Source organism: Pinus tabuliformis, chromosome 6, assembly GCF_031772625.1.
Source record: "Pinus tabuliformis cultivar Carrire ecotype Pingquan chromosome 6, CPIR1, whole genome shotgun sequence".
Classification (NCBI taxonomy): Eukaryota; Viridiplantae; Streptophyta; class Pinopsida; order Pinales; family Pinaceae; genus Pinus; species Pinus tabuliformis.
This window is the reverse complement of record NC_142292.1, coordinates 1,695,231,186-1,695,246,437: the sequence shown is the minus strand read 5'-3', so window position 1 is coordinate 1,695,246,437 and position 15,252 is coordinate 1,695,231,186.

Genomic DNA, 15,252 nt, shown 5'->3' with positions numbered 1-15,252 from the left:
TTAATGAGTCAAATCGGGGAGGAAGAGGAGGAAACGGGAAAGGAGCGAGAACTGGAGGAAGAGGACTTGTGAGGTGTTACAACTATGACCAGGAAGGGCATGTCACTAGGGAATGCCTGTTGCCGAGGAGATCTTGATGCTCATAGTGTAGGATTAATACCCACACCACAGAGGATTTTCTGGAACTCATTGCAAAGTGGGACGAAAGGACCAGGCAAAGGGGGGATAACCTGGTTAATTTTGAACTGCAAACTGATGACGGTCTTCCCACAACCAATATTAATATAACCACCTGAGGAGGAAAGAAGACAAGGGAGGATCGTAGCACAACGGACCCACCCTTGATTGTTAAAGCAACATCTCCATAGAAAGTATATCAGCTAGAATGCCAAAAGCAATATTATCATGAGGCAACTAATCTATTCGAGGGGATGACTGAGAGGAGAGACAACCAGAAACTACAGGATCACATGCTTGAGTGTGGCTAGACAATTGAAGAATGGTTTAAACTATTCGTGAAGATTGTTGAGGATGAAGTCATGTTTAAGGAGCTACAGAAAAGTTTGAAGGCTGTTGTATCCATAGAAGAAGGGAAAGTGGAGTGCACACTCATAGATTTTCTAGAAGATAACTCCAGAAGAGTGAAACGGAACAAGAGGAGAAGTGGCAAGGAGTTCCAAATCAATGTGTAAGTTGTAGGGTTCTAGATAAGGGACACAATGTTAGACTTGGGGTTGGATGTAAACATCCTGCCTAGAAAAACATGGGAGGAAATGGGGAAGCCACAACTAAAATGCTCGCCAATTCAACTAAGAATGGAAAATCAATATTTTATACTGCCCATTGGGAGGTTGGAGAATGTGGAAGTCTATGTGGCGCGGGTGAAGATGCACACTGAATTCGAGTTGATTGACATCATGGGGGATAAGGACCCATACCCCGCACTCCTTGGAATCTATTGGGCCTATTAGAACTATGCTGTCATAGACCTTAAGAAAGAAATGATGATTTTTGAAGTAAAAGGATTAAGGGTGACCTAACCCTTGGACCCCTATCAAGGACCTAGGTTCATAGAACCAATAGATGACAGGGATGAACCAGGAATGCTAGAACAACTTTACATGCTCACAATGGGGAAGAGGGAAGATTATATAAATCCTACGACAGGAGTCTCTATTAGCTGGAGAAGTATCCAAAGCTCAGAGACTGGCTCGAAAACTGCATGGGATGCATGGTAGCAAGGCGGGTATGAACTAAACACTAGACGCTTGCAATGGTAACCCGAGTAAATTGGATAGGAACAGAGATAGGAAACTATCCCAACTATTATGGCCTTGAACCAGTGAACACCTTCTTGAACAGGGTAGACCAGGAAATAAAAGGGGATCAAAAGATTCCCTTTCTTTATATTACCCTCATGGAAACATCGACAAGATGGTGGAAGACACACCGCAATGCACTAAGACACTGGATGCCCATCAAGCAAGCCATGAAGGAAATATTTGCCCAGGAGGAAGATCGGCCATAGAATAAGGCAAGGTACAAGGGGGATTCAAGTCCCGAGAAGCACATCGAAGATTTCATAACCAATTGGAAGAGCTAGGGAATGTTGAAGGACTGATGGGTACACCCATTTATACATACCCTTGGGATTGTCCCCCGAGCTTGGTATGTACAAGAGGAGCTCCATCGGCAGATGATAGAATGGGATGCTTTGGAGGTATATTTTGTTAGAAACTTTTCATTCAGAGGTAACAAGGCACACATGACAGAGGCACTCTAGTTGACAAAATAGGTTCTATTCACCCTAGAGCCATTAGTTGGAGGGCCTGATGAAAATTTTCTGCAATACTTGTACGCATGGAGTTGCCAGGATATTCAACTTGGAACAAGGTGGATGCAGAGCCAGAGGAGGATGGGTTGGATGGATTGAGACACATAACCTTCAGGGAAACAGAAAGAGAGAGGGACATCTGAGAGAGCCCCTCAACAGGAGGAGCCCACCTTCTACCAATGAAACTAAGAAAACAAAATGTTTGGATGGAGGATAAGCCAAAAATAGCATATGTGGGAGACTACTAGGATGAATATACCACAAAAGAAATTTTGGACCTACTACAGGAATCTCAGGACCTGTTCCCAACCTCAGTAGCAGAGCTGAAGCGAATAAATGTAAATATAGGGGAAATGAAGATTTTTTTGAGACCGAATGCCCGGCCGATAAAGAACAGGCCATATAGATTGAACCCAAGGGTGAAGGAGAAAGTTAAGAAGGAGATTGACAAAATGTTGGAAGCAAGAATTATATTTCCCGTAGATGAGGTTAAGTGGATAAGACTGATATTCATACAGAACAAGAAGTACACAATCGAGATCAGAGTATGTGTTAATTACAGAAGACTTAACAACGCATGTGTGCATGACCTGTTCCCGATGCCTTTCAGTGATGAAGTGCTAGAAAATGTGGTGAGGAATGAAGCATATTCATACACAGATGGATTTTCAGGTTACCACCAAGTTCGAATAGCTGAGGAGGATAAAAGAAAAGCAACATTCACTACTGAGTGGTGGTCATATGCATATAATCCGATGCCATTCAGACTAAAGAATGCACCAGTGGTCTTCTCAAGGATTATCATCGCTGCATTCCGAGACTATATTCACAAGTTTCTAGAGGTGTACATGGATGAATGGACAGTGTATAGTCTGTTAAAACAACACACTAGCTTATTAAGAGTAATGTTTGAAAGGTGCAGGCAATTGCAAATTTATTTAAACCTCAAGAAATGTATCTTCGCAGTCCCATTTGGAACACTACTAGGCCATATTATCTGCAAGGATGGAGTATGTGTAGACCCAATGAAGGTTACGACAATTGTCCACATGGAACCACTGTGCAACATAAAACAACTAAGATCAACTCTGGGTCATACGGAGTACTACTGGTGATTCATCGAGAACCACGCATCAATCACAACCCCAATGGAAAAATTGCTAAAGACAACAGAAGAGTTCATTTGGACTAAGGATTGTCAGACAGCTTTGAATAACTTAAAGGAAAGGCTAGTAAGCACACCTATACTCGTATATCCCGATTGGAACAAAATGTTCCATGTGCACATCAATGCATCAGGTATAGTGCTGGGAGCGACCTTAACGCAATCAAGGGAGAAGAATATGGACCACCTAGTGTACTATGCTATAAATCTATCAATTGTGGAGAGAAACTATACAACAACCAAGAGAGAAGCCCTGGCAATGGTTTATTCTCTCCAAAAGTTTATGAATTATTTATTGGGCGCACCATTCAAATTCTTTACAGACCATTCCGTGCTCAAATACTTGGTAAATAAAACAATACTTAAAAGGTGAATATGCTGATGGCTGTTGCTGTTCCAAGAATTTACTTTCAAGGTGGTCATAAACCCAGCAACCTGAATGTGGGACCAGACCACCTCTCGCGACTGGAGACAAGGGAGAATGAAGGAGCAGTGGATGATCGATTTCTTGATGCTGACTTATTTAGAATAGAAGAAACCCCAGATCACCTATAAGAGATCAACACATTATTAACAACAGGTCATTTCCCAGAAGGATATACGACAACACAGAGACGACTGATCTGAATTTGAAACTACTTGAAATTTGTTTGCAAGGTATTCAATTCAGAAATAAACATGTTTAAAAGACTTCCATGTCTTGCAGAAAGGAAACACATGAAATTTTCAGCTGTTTATGACCCATATAAGCATAGCAGAATTATTTCTTTTTACTGTTTAACACATTAAAACGAATTTGTTCTGTAAAATAAACCAACCACAGATGCAAAATAAGTTGATAAAGCAGTTCACCCCCTCCAGGGCTACGTCTGCTGGGTCCAAAGCCCCCAAATGGGCTTGTCCTTGTTTTTTATAAAATGCTCAAATTGAAAATAAAGCTGAATAGAAGCATCTACAGGAGAAATAGATGGTAGAAATGGATTCAGAACACTTGAATCCTTCAGGATTGACTATTGGATCACCTCCAATGGATACCTGCAACCCTGTACAGTCTTCCCAATACTGGCCCCTGGTGGCTCCTAGAAATTTCACGGCTTCAAAAAATATGCAAATGACCTATGATGGCTGTAAGACCTGCACCAATGGCTTCAGAAGGTCGAAAATACCCAAAATCAAAAAAAATTCGTCCAAAACCGACTTTCTGGGCCAAAGTTATGGCCATTTACTCCTGACTGCCAGTTTGGCCTAAAAAAACTCCAGTTAACTTTAGTGGAGGCCAGTTAGGCCCGCCAAATATGGCGGGTCCGCCAAATTTGGCGCCACCGCCAACTAATCCGCCAACTGTAACTGCAGTTTAATTAACTGTTGGCGCATGTGACCGCAAAAATCTCGGCGGTTTACCTCGGATTCCGCGCTGGTGGTTAGAGTAAGCCCACGATTTTCAGCTCCTGGTCGTATGGTATGGGGGGCTGGCCCTTAGGGGCTGGCCCCCTACTTTCCCGCCCATAGCAGATTTTAAATGTTTTAAATTGTATGCACCGCCATTCAAACAACTCCGCCTCCGTGGCCTAACGGTAAGGCGCTGCATTTGTAGAGGGGAGGTCTTATGTTCAAACCACGAAACTTGCAAACAAATTTTAAACACGCCCATTTAGTTGCTGACGTCATCTGGGGGCCACGTGGCGCCCTCCAGGCCTGCCACGTGGCGGCCTGTGATTGGCTGCAGAAAGGGAATATTCTCTGGAATATTCCAAGGAATATTTTACGGAATATTCTTTTTTTAATTTTTTTAAAAAATTCAAATTTTCTAATGTTTTGGGCAAAATATTCTTTTGGCCATATCTTCCTCATACGGCGACCGTTTTTCGAACCGTTTGCGGCGCCGGAATCGGGAGGATGAGCACTTTGCAATCGTTCAGCTTTGAACCAGTTCTAAGCACTTTGAATTTTGAGCATTTTTACGACACCTAGGACATGAGCACCTAATCACGCCTCCCCATTGGGAAGCTTTTGGACCCCAAAAGCCTTCAACTACCTGTTAAAGAGGTGAGGGTATAGCTCCCTCACTCTGTCCACCTTCATCCACTTTGCCTTGTTCGGTTTGCTGCCTTTGAAACCAACCCAAACATAATCTACACTGCCCCTCCTTGAAGTGCGTGTCCTTCTGTCAAGGATTGTATCTTCTTTCAGCTCATCTAAGAATTCTGGCGAGAAATCTTCTGTAGATGGTAGATGAATAGCACTTTCATGATCAACAATCAAAGGAGGTTCATACAAACGTAAGTTCTCCACATTGACAACAAAATACATTTGCATGTAGGAAGGCAAATCTAATTGAAAAGCATTATTTCCAACCTTCTTGAGGATTTTGAATGGACCATAATGAATAGGCTTCAGCTTTTTACCTTCTCCTTGCATCCTTTCCTTACTAATGTACAGCCATACCTCATCCCCTTCTTGAAACTTGTGATCGACTCTATGCTTGTCGTGTCTTTCCTTGTACTTGCTTTGACTCTTCTCAAGCTGTTCTTGAATTTGCTGATGTATTTGCTGAATTCTTTCAATGAATGAACGAGCTTTGTCAATATCACTATGTCCCTCAATGGCAACATCTTTCTCAAGAACGAAATCAAGAGGTGATTTTGGCAAGTAACCAAAACAAGCTTCAAACGGTGAGGTGTTTGTGGAAGAGTGCTTGGCACGGTTGTAAACATGATGTATGTAGTGCAAATGTTCATCCCAAAGCTTGGGATGCTTGCTGCAATAACCTCTCAAGAGGTGCACAATGGTTCTATTCACAACTTCGGTTTGTCCATCTGTTTGCGGATGGAAAGCAGTGCTTTTCTTCAACTTTGTGTCCATCATCTCCCATAGGTTGGACCAAAAATTCCCCACAAATCTGGAATCCCTGTCACTAATAATGGAAGTAGGCAAACCAAAGTGAATCCATACATGATGAAAAAATAATTCAGCAGTTTGTTCAGCAGTTATAGTTTTCTTACAAGGCATAAGTATACACATTTTGCTGAAACGATCAACTACTACATATAAATAATCATGCTGCTTTCTAGATTTTGGCAAACCTCCTACAAAATCCATAGAGATGCTCTCCCACGGTCTAGAAGGTACCGGCAAAGGAGTATACAAACCAAGCTTCCTATTGCTAGGCTTGCTTGTAGCACATAATGAACAACCTCTTATGAACCTTGAAACCGAATCTACCATGCGAGGCCAATAGCAATACCTCTGTAGATGTGCAACTGTTTTGCTCACACCAAAATGGCCAGCAATAAGAGAAGAATGAGCTTCTCTTATGACATTTATCCTCTCCCCTTGTGGTATACACAACTTGCCCAAATGAAACAGCAAATTGTTATGCATGTGATAATCATTTTCCTCTACATGATTCCCTTTACTCAAGTTAGCATACACATCTTTAAAGTCATCATCAGATGCATATTGTTCTATGTAACTATCATGTACAATGGAATCATTCTTAAGTAAAGTAACAGCACCAATAATAGGCCTCGAAAGCATATCAGCAACCTTATTCAAAGTACCTTTCTTGTACCTTATTACCAAATGGAACTGTTGCAAGAAGCCCATCCATCTGAAGTGTCGTGACTGTTGTAACTTGCTTTGTGATTGCAAGTACTGTAAGGGCTGATGGTCGGTATGTATAACAGTTTCTTTGCCCATCAAATAGTGTTTCCACTTTTTGACGCTTTGTACCAACGCATACAACTCCTTATCATATGTAGGATAATTTACAACAGCACCATTAAAATTTTCAGAATGAAAAGCAATAGGCTTACCATGCTGTAGAAGAACTGCACCCATAGCATAATCACTAGCATCAGTTTGTATCTCAAATGGCTGTCTCAAATCCGGTAATGCAAGGACTGGAGCTGAACTAATCTTCTCTTTCAAAGATTCGAAAGCTTTTTGCTGCTTGCCTCCCCATTGGAAAGCATGCTTCACACTTGTCACTGCATGCATAGGAGCTGCTATAGAAGAGAAGTTAGAGATAAACTTCCTCCAATATTGAGCTGCACCCAAAAAACTTCTTACCTCTGTTATGGATTTGGGAGTAAGCCATTTTACAATAGCTTCAATCTTAGCAGGATCAATTCTCAAAGCACCTCCTCCTACTATGTGTCCCAAATAAACCAAAGAAGTCTTTCCAAATTCACACTTTGACATTTTAAGAAATAACTGATTCTTCTTCAAAACATCAAGTACTTTTCTAACATGCATGACATGATCTTCTCTAGACTTGCTGAAAATTAAGATGTCATCTAAGTAGACAATAACGAAATCATCAAGAAAAGGACGCAAGACATCATCCATTACCCGCATGAAAGTTGCAGGTGCATTGCACAAACCAAATGGCATCACAAGCCACTCAAAGAGTCCTTGTTTGGTTTTAAAGGTTGTCTTCCATATGTCACTTTCTTCAATTCTTACTTGATGATATCCACTACGCAAGTCTAACTTAGTGAAATATCGAGCATCTTTCAGCTGGTCTAGCAAATCATCTATCCTTGGGAGTGGGTAACGATTCTTTACCGTTATCTTGTTCAAGGCCCTGAAATCAACACACATACGCCAAGTGCCATCTTTCTTTGGAATCAATACAATCGGTGACCCACATGGCGAAGTACTTGGCCTTATGAAACCCTTGTCCAACAAGTCCTTGATTTGCTTCTTTATTTCAGCATTCTCCATAATAGACATGCGGTACATGCCTATGTTTGGAAGAGGACAATCTGGATGCAAATGGATTTCATGCTGAATCTCCCTCTTAGGAGGCAAACCTGTTGGCCCCTGAAACATCTCATGATATGCATCAACTACATCATACAGATCTGATTTAAGTTTTGGATCACAATTGTCAAATGACTCATGATTCACATCAACCTTGGGCTTAATCATAAGAAGAACAAAATTCTTACTTGAATTGACCAGCCTTTTTACCTGTCCTGCATTCACCATCGCTATATTTGTCTTCTTGCGATGAGCTCTAACAATGAACTCCTTGCCATCTTTGAACAAATGATATTTGTTTTCATGGCGATGAAAGATAGCTTTCCTGTCAAACAAGTAGGGACTTTCCAAAACAATTCCTGCTATATCAAAAGGTACCACATCAAGTTCAACTGTATCAATAAAATGTGCAGTAATTGCAAAGCGCAATGTGCACTTTCTTGAAACTTGTAAATTTGCATCCTTGCAAATCCATCCAAGTGGATATGGCTTCGGATGTGGAACGGTCTCAAGTTTAAGCTGCTTGACCAAGTCCTCTGATATAAGGTTTGCTTGTGACCCACTATCAAAAAGTGTGTCAATCTTAGTATGTTTTGAAATCACCCTCACATGAAACAGTTCAATTCTTTCTTCCTCATTAGGAGCTTGTACATGGCAGTTTGAGGTACTAGTGCTGGCTTGAGTTTCAATTTCTTTTCCCTTCAAGTTTTTCAAACCCATGGCTGTAATTTTGGTTTCATCACCTGAATCTTCCCCTAAATCTTGTGGTGTAGATGTAGTAGCAGCAGTTTTCTGTTTCCCTTTGGATTTGTTAGATTGAGGTCTTTTTTCAGCATGTAATTTCCAACAGTTTTTCTCCTCATGGCCTGGTTTAGAACAGTGTTTACATATCACTTTCTCACTCTCCTGCTTGACAGATGCATTCTTTTTGCCCTTTCCCTTGGAGGTTTTCTCTTTGCTTTTCCCCTTGGGGGGCTTGTTTCTACCCTCTTCAAATGTGTTTTTTCCCCTTGCCTCTAAATGGGTAGCTTGGACACAAACCTCGTCCAGGCTAGTAGGGTTAAACATCAAGATGGTGTGTCTAAGGTAGCTATGCAAGCCGCCAATGTATTTCAGCAAGGTGTCTTGGGACTGTAAATCTACCCCTAACAAGAGAGCTCTTCTCCTGAATTCTTGGGTGTAGTCTTGGACACTCTGACCCTTAAGTTGTCTGAAATTTTGCCAGTTCATAATGGCTTTCTGCATGTGAGCAAGAGGATAAAACTGTTTTTTAATGGCTAACAGAAATTCAGGCCATGTTAAGGTAACCTTACCAAATTTCTTGATCTCCTCTTTAGTCTTGGCCTCCCACCAGACCAAGGCTGCTCCATCCATTCTCAAAGAAGCCAACTGAATCTTTGTGGCATCATCATGCATATTTTGGATCCTCAAGTAAACTTCCAACTGCCTAATCCAGTTGTCAAGCTTTTCTGCATTCACTTCACCATTAAACATAGGTAATTCGAATTTTACATCAAGCTTCAAAAAATGACTTTTGCAGAGGATCTATGCTTATGAACAGAAGAAGACGAAGATGAAGAGGAAGAAGGTGAAGATGGGGGTGGTGGATCACCATTTCCTCCATGTCCTTTCTTGGAATGATCATCATCCTTCTTACCTCCTGAAGAGCCCTCTCCTTCATGTGGATGTTTGGACCCTTCTCCAACCAATTTCTCATTTCTTTCTTGGTACAATATCCTCACCATTTCAGTGAGATCTAAGAAAGCCTTTCTAAAGACTCTTTCTTCTTCTCTTGGATCTGTCTCTATAGGAATTTCTCCTCCATGTTCAGACATCCTTGAAGCTTCTGCTGAGACTCTTGAGGGTGAAATTGAAGGTGGAGGTGATGGCTCTCTGGCCTTCCTTGACTGAGGATTCTCTCGTTCTCTAGTCAACTGTCCTTCCCCTCTTTTAAGTTTCAACCTGGTAAGCATCAATACTTGCAAGACAATTAGAAGATCTTTGCACAAAAACAATCAAAAGACAACTACACCAGAGATTGACTGAAAAGAGCATTTATCTACTTTGCAATTGTATAACAAGAGCATTTCGAAGGCTTCCTGGCTCAGTTCAGGCTCTGTCTATAGCTTATTTGACTGATTTTGATATAAAGAAGCAACAATCTAGCTCTGATACCAACTTGATCTGAATTTGAAACTACTTGAAATTTGTTTGCAAGGTATTCAATTCAGAAATAAACATGTTTAAAAGACTTCCATGTCTTGCAGAAAGGAAACACATGAAATTTTCAGCTGTTTATGACCCATATAAGCATAGCAGAATTATTTCTTTTTACTGTTTAACACATTAAAACGAATTTGTTCTGCAAAATAAACCAACCACAGATGCAAAAGAAGTTGATAAAGCAGTTCACCCCCTCCAGGGCTACGTCTGCTGGGTCCAAAGCCCCCAAATGGGCTTGTCCTTGTTTTTATAAAATGCTCAAATTGAAAATACAGCTGAATAGAAGCATCTACAGGAGAAATAGATGGTAGAAATGGATTCATAACACTTGAATCCTTCAGGATTGACTATTGGATCACCTCCAATGGATACCTGCAACCCTGTACAGTCTTCCCAATACTGGCCCCTAGTGGCTCCTAGAACTTTCACGGCTTCAAAACATATGCAAATGACCTCTGATGGCTGTAAGACCTGCACCAATGGCTTCAGAAGGTCGAAAATACCCAAAATCAAAAAAAAATTCGTCCAAAACCGACTTTCTGGGCCAAAGTTATGGCCATTTACTCCTGACTGCTAGTTTGGCCTAAAAAAGCTCCAGTTAACTTTAGTGGAGGCCAGTTAGGCCCGCCAAATTTGGCCCCACCGCCAACTAATCCGCCAACTGTAACTGCAGTTTAATTAAGTGTTGGCGCATGTGACCACAAAAATCTCGGCGGTTTACCTCGGATTCCGCGCTGGTGGTTAGAGTAAGCCCACGGTTTTCAGCTCCTGGTCGTATGGTATGGGGGGCTGGCCCTTAGGGGCTGGCCCCCTACTTTCCTGCCCATAGCAGATTTTAAATGTTTTAAATTGTATGCACCGCTATTCAAACAACTCTGCCTCCGTGGCCTAACGGTAAGGCGCTGCATTTGTAGAGGAGAGGTCTTATGTTCAAACCACGAAACTTGCAAACAAATTTTAAACACGCCCATTTAGTTGCTGACGTCATCTGGGGGCTACGTGGCGCCCACCAGGCCTGCCACGTGGCGGCTTGTGATTGGATGGAGAAAGGGAATATTCTCTGGAATATTCTATGGAATATTCTTTTTTTAATTTTTTTAAAAAATTCAAATTTTCTAATGTTTTGGGCAAAATATTCTTTTGGCCATATCTTCCTCATACGGCGACCGTTTTTCGAACCGTTTGCGGCGCCGGAATCGGGAGGACGAGCACTTTGCAGTTGTTCAGCTTTGAACCAGTTCTAAGCACTTTGAATTTTGAGCATTTTTACGACACCTAGGACATGAGCACTTGATCAACGACACTTGGTAGTAAGGGCAACAGATTACTAGCTGATTGCAGGACACCTCTAGAAGATGGGCTTAGATCAAATACTGAGGTGTTGCATCCTCCAGCATGAAAGAAATGATGTGCTATGGGAATGCCACATGGGGATCATAGGAGGCCATGTGGGAGGTAAAGCCACTGCAAGAAAGATAGTACATGTAGGACTCTGGTGGCCAACTATTCAAAGATTTTAAAGAATTTTCTAAGAGTTGTGACATTTGTCAAAGGGTTAGAAAGCCTTCACGATGGGATGAACTGCCTCTACATCCTGTCCACACAATGCAAATCTTTGATAAATGGGCACTAGATTTCATTGGACCCATTACACCACTGGTGAGGCACTCGTGAGCGAGATACATAATAACAACAATAAAATACCTCACCCGGTGGGCAAAAGCAATAGTCGCCAAGGACTGTACAGTGCAAATAGCTGCAAGGTTTATTTTTAGAACATAGTCTCAAGGTTTGGATGCCCGAGGAGCTCACAAGCAACTAGAGAACACACTTTTTGAATGAAACCATTGAGACTCTACTGAGGACCTTCATGATTCAGCATAACAAGAGTAGCCCCTATCACCCACAGGGCAACGATACAGTAGAAACATTCAACAAAATCCTAGAGAAAGGGATAACAAAGTTCATGTCAATGAACATGGACGACTAGGATGAAAGAATACCCACAACTCTATAGGTGTACAGGACAACAGTAAAGAGTCTTCATAAGAAAACTCTATTTTAGCTACTATACAGAAGGGAAACTGTGGTTCTAGCAGAATTTATATTACCAAGCATGTTCATATATGAAGCCACGGGAATGGCAGACAACATAGCCTTGCGGGATAGACTGGGTCAGCTGTTGGAACTTGATGAAACCCAGTTCTTGGCTTAGTTTCATCAGCCAGTGGAGTAGAGAATTCAAAAATATTTGCATGATAGGCATATCAGGAAGAAGTCTTTTCAAATAGGGGAACAAGTACTCATATATGACAGCAAGTTCCAGAAGTTCCCAAAGAAACTGCAGATGCACTGGTTAGGCCCGTTTATAGTCATGAAAATCAGAGATTCGGGAGCAGTAAGGTTTGCGCAACTAGATGGAGTCCTAATACATGGATGGGTGAATGGTGCACACCTAAAGCCCTTCCACAACGCATAACTAAAAATAAATAAAAAAATCCACTATGTCAAGTCTAGTCTTATCATAAAAATAAGTAGAAGGGTAATAAGGCTGCAGCAGCAACCTTAGCACGCCACAACCCATTTGTGGTCGGGGGGGGGCAGGCGGGGGGCGGGGGAGGGGGGGGGGTGGGTGGGGGGGGTGGAGAAGAGGTAGAGTTTACAGTCACACATGTAATCCTAGTCAATAAGGTACACATGAGCATGTACTTTTTCCAGACTTTATGATCACACATTGTACCCATCCTTTCCACTGTACCGATAATCATTTCCATATTAAGTAACTAATAATGAAACTGTCAAAGTAGGAGCCGCAAAATCTTTTCCCATTGAGCAAAAAATTTGTTAATAAATAACCCCATCATAGCAAAATAAATATGCCATGCAACCCACTCTATACTTTCCTAGTCCACGTCATGGTTGTCATGTCCAGGTCGACCGACAATGACAAGGTATATCTAGAACACATGGGAAAGTTTCCAGAGTAATTAGTTGCTAAGGTCTAGTCAGTCAGGAAACGTCATGTCAAGTCCTGCTACTTAACTTGTAGGATAATGAAGGGAATTCTAGAACTTCAATCATAGATAGCAGAAGAATTACAGGGCCACTCTAAAGAACAGTTGTAGAGACAGAGAAGCAGGAAAACTCAGGTGTAGATTATTTATGATAGGCAAAAGGAGATGGTGAAAGGAATTATATCCATCCTGCAGGACACATTAGATGAAATAATTGCAGTCGTCGATAATTTTTATGGAAAATATGAAAAGGCAAATTTATTCGACAATGATTTTACAGACTGTTTCCAGTTCCCAGCCATGAAAAGAGAAGTTTATGCAGAGGAATTTCAGAAGGAGGATGGCACCAAGACCTCCAGGTTTAGGGAGGAGTTTAAAGGGATACAAAGATCAATGTTACTCCATTTGAGGAATTTACTTGTGTTCAGAACTCAATTCGCCATAATGCAGTGTAACAAACTTTTGGCGAGCAGGATGCACAAAGGATCATTATGGTTGGACAAGGAGTATCCCATCCATGTGGAGGATATTAATCGTCAAACAGGGCTGTCCGCAGGAGGTAATGTAGTTAGCACAACATTCCAGACAGGGGCTAAGAGAGCCAAGAAATAGACTAAGGATAATATCTATGCCAGATATGGGAATGAGCAGGGTGGGAGAGGAGCGAAGATGGATATAATCAATAAGGCTGACATCAAGTTCACCTGCTACATCATAGCAGGAAAACAATGCAACACTTTACGAAGAAAGAAGGCACGTTGGACAAAATTTTAGTGGTGGAACATTGTTGTCGGGGAGAGGTACTTAATTGGTTCACATTTGTTCTGAACGAGCTCTTTGAAGCTTGTGAAGATGTGTACAGGCGGGGTACCAGTTTTGTGTTTGGGTACAGTTTGATGTTGTTGGCAATGTGGAAGTGGATGCTACTGAAGGAGAGGTAATTGGTGACCATCATTCAAGGCCAACCAATAGCACTACGTTAAGACCCATGGAGGGCAGTGGGAGACCCCAGCATGAAGGAGATAAATGAAATATCTTGCAAGGGTTGGTACAAGCAGATGCTGGCCACCATAAGGTCAACAGAGAGGATACCAAAGGTTGTGCTGGATGAATTCTTAGAAGAGCTCTGGTTCAAAGCCTCACATGCACACACCTACCTGAGACCATGGTGTGTCCACCCAAAGATATTTAGGATGAGGTCACAGTAACAGAAGAAGCGCTGCACAAAGAGGTGGGATCATGGTCGGGAGTGACCTGTGAAATCACAAAAGGGAAATACAACTATCTTTTCGAAGCCTTGAAGCAGCAAGTGCAAGGGGGAGATGTGGTGGAGAGTAGTAGGAAGCAACGAGTTGACGATGAACTCCAACCAATGGTGCTTCAGATGGAGGAGAATATGTTCGAACTCAGATGAACAATTGCTAGTTTTGAATCAAGTGAGAGAAATTATCCTGCCCAGTTTCAAGGCTCTATCATGTTTTCTCCTATTATAACAACCCCACTGACCATGAAACTCCCCACTGAAGTAGCCTAGGCTCTCTCCCAGCCATAGGTCCCCAAGCCAAAGAAAAATGAGTTGTTCGCAGTTCGGTTACCAAAAAGCCAAAAACTGTTCCACCATCCCTGATTGTGTACCTTACTGATGAGACCGAGCATTCAGTCTCTGTAGCCCCCATAGTTGAAGAGATTCTCACCATTTCCACTGCTTTACATTAGTCATAGGAGCCCTCCCCACACACAACCTCCACCTATGCGACCCTATCATAGACCCTCCTGGCAGGCCCATGAAAAAAGACTGTATAAAAGGAAGTTCAGTCAGCCAGGTGGGCAGAGGGCACCATTCCTGCCAATGGAACACAACCAAAATCACTTGCATCATCGAAGCTTGGGTTGAACCCACCACAAGGGGGAAGCCTAGGTACTATTCTATAGGAAGCAAGGATTGAACCATACCTGACACCTTTCCCTATAAAGCTCATAGTAGTCCCAAACCCTAGCATCATTCCACCCACTCGACAATTCATTCCGTAGTCACAACAAGCTCATTCACCGCCTCCCACTCCGAAAAATCCATCGTCAGTGGCCTACCCATCCAAGAGAAGTTCCCTGAACCTAATACAATGTAGGTTGACACACTCGAGCACTAGTTGTCGGACCAGTTATTTAAATTTATACAACAAGCAACGTAGAGGGCCAAAAGGATCCATGAGGATTTGGCTAAGGAACATGAACAACAAGCAAGGCATTTG